Source organism: Sceloporus occidentalis, unplaced genomic scaffold, assembly GCF_023333645.1.
Source record: "Sceloporus occidentalis isolate IW3139 unplaced genomic scaffold, rSceOcc1.0.p SCAF_22, whole genome shotgun sequence".
Lineage (NCBI taxonomy): Eukaryota > Metazoa > Chordata > Lepidosauria > Squamata > Phrynosomatidae > Sceloporus > Sceloporus occidentalis.
In genome coordinates, this window is record NW_028317002.1 from 1,358,781 (window position 1) to 1,360,990 (window position 2,210).

A 2,210-nucleotide genomic window follows, 5' to 3' on the forward strand; every position below is an offset into this window, starting at 1 on the left:
ACGGCGGTGGGCGCGGCTTCAGTGTTGTGCGCCGGGATCTGACAAGAAACCCTGGCGCACAGCAGCAGTTGCCGCGCGGATCGCGAGGGAGCGGTATCGGAGGTCTTTAACAGACCTCCGGCTCCCTTGAATGATTTTAAGCCGGTGGAATTGCGAGCCTTCTCCTCTAGCGGCGGACATTACTGTCCGTCTCTGGAGGGGTGCCGGGTGCCAGCAAGTTGGCACCCCCCTGATGAGCGGCACACGGTGCGGACCGCCCCGCCCCCCGCTAGGTACGCTACTGTAAATACGTATACTGTATTACAAACATAGATTAATTGGGTGTAAGAGCTTTTTAGCCCATCTACTCAATTTTTTCTACCTGCCATAAGCAGTGGCGACTCTAGAAACAATATATAGGGGGGGGCACACAAGATACCACAGTCAAACTGGGGGGGCATTAATAATTTCCACCATTAAATCATACCACTGAAAAAACATATATATATATTGCCAAAAGTAATGTGCTATGGAATGATACTTTTGTTATTGGACAATACAATACTTGATCATTCAACATGGGAAGCCTGAAGCCACAATTTAGTATGACTAATCCTTGAAATCCTTTAAACAACACAATACCTTAACTTTTGCACTAAATGATTTCAGGGCCTAATATTAGATCCTGCTGCTGATATGTATATATATATGAGCCCCTGCTGCCCATATATATTAATATTAGCCCCAGTTGCCGATATATATATATTAATATTAGTCCCTGCTGCCAATATATATATAAATATATATATAAATATTAGACCCTGCTGCCGATAGCAGGTATAGATCAACACATTAACACACAAACCGAGCTTTGCATGTATAGATCAATTGAAATTCACTTGTGATCTCAGCATTGAAGGTATATATCAAATCAACAGAATCAGACATACAAATCCTGTATTTGCAGGTATACAATAATAATATATGAAACGTAGCATTGCAGGTATAGATCAAATAAATACAAGGAAACAGCATTGCAGGTATTAATCAACTGAACAAGACATACAAACCCTGTATTTGGAAGTATACATAAATAATGTATGGAAACATAGCATAGCAGATATGGATCTACAGAATAACACAGAAACCCAGCTTTGCAGGTGTAGATCAATTGGAATTCACATAAAAACACAGCATTAAAAGTATATTTAAAACCCCCTAAATTACAGGCACAGATCACAGGTTGCAAACCCCAAAGCCAGCCCTGGCGTCCACACTGCCCACATAGAACCTGGCCAGCACCCAGATAACACACATAAGATTTGCCATCTTTGTCCCATATACACCCTGCCTGTGCCATCTTGGTCCCCAAGGCTCAAACATCCTGCTAGTGCCACCTTTGCCCTTCCACAATTATACATCTATGATACACACAAACACATTAACTCATGCTCTCCCTCATTCAGACAAATCATCCACATATTAACTCATGCTCTCCCTCATTCAGACAATTCATCCACACATTAACTCATTCTCTCCCTCATTCAGACAGTTTATCCACATATTAACTCATGCTCTCCCTCATTCACACAATTCATCCACATATTAACGCATGTTCTCCCTCATTCGGACAATTCATCCATTTTAAGAAACTACGCCCCTTGGAGCTTCAAATGAGGGGCTACACGTATTTCTAGGACAAAAGTTGAGTGCACAAATAATGATGGAATATGTCGCTTTGGCTAGAAAATATGTTTTTTCTAACCATAGCAACATGTTCATTTGTGTCTTGCGCACTCCAGGTTTATACTGCCCCTCATTTGATGTGCCAAGGGGTGTAGTTCTTGCAAATGTGTACTTTTTGTGCCATAATTTAACTTCTTACGTGAGCAGTAATGCCACGTCAAGGCTTCAACCCTAATTACTGACCATTCACACGCCTTTCATATCTCCATTCACTCACAGAAGCACACACCATTCTTTCCCTTTACAATCCCAAAGAAATGATGGTAAAGGGAGAGAAAAAAAACACTTTTACAGCAAAAATAAGTCTTGCAATAAAAATGCAAGGCGCTGCAGGGATGAGATTGGTTACTCACGTACCGCACAGGCTAAATGGCTGATTTTAATAATATTTGCAGTTCATCAGGATTTCAAAAATTTGCTTCCCTCATCCGTTGGCTAAATTTAACCCCATGATCAAAGGGATTGTGGGATTAAAAATTAGTATC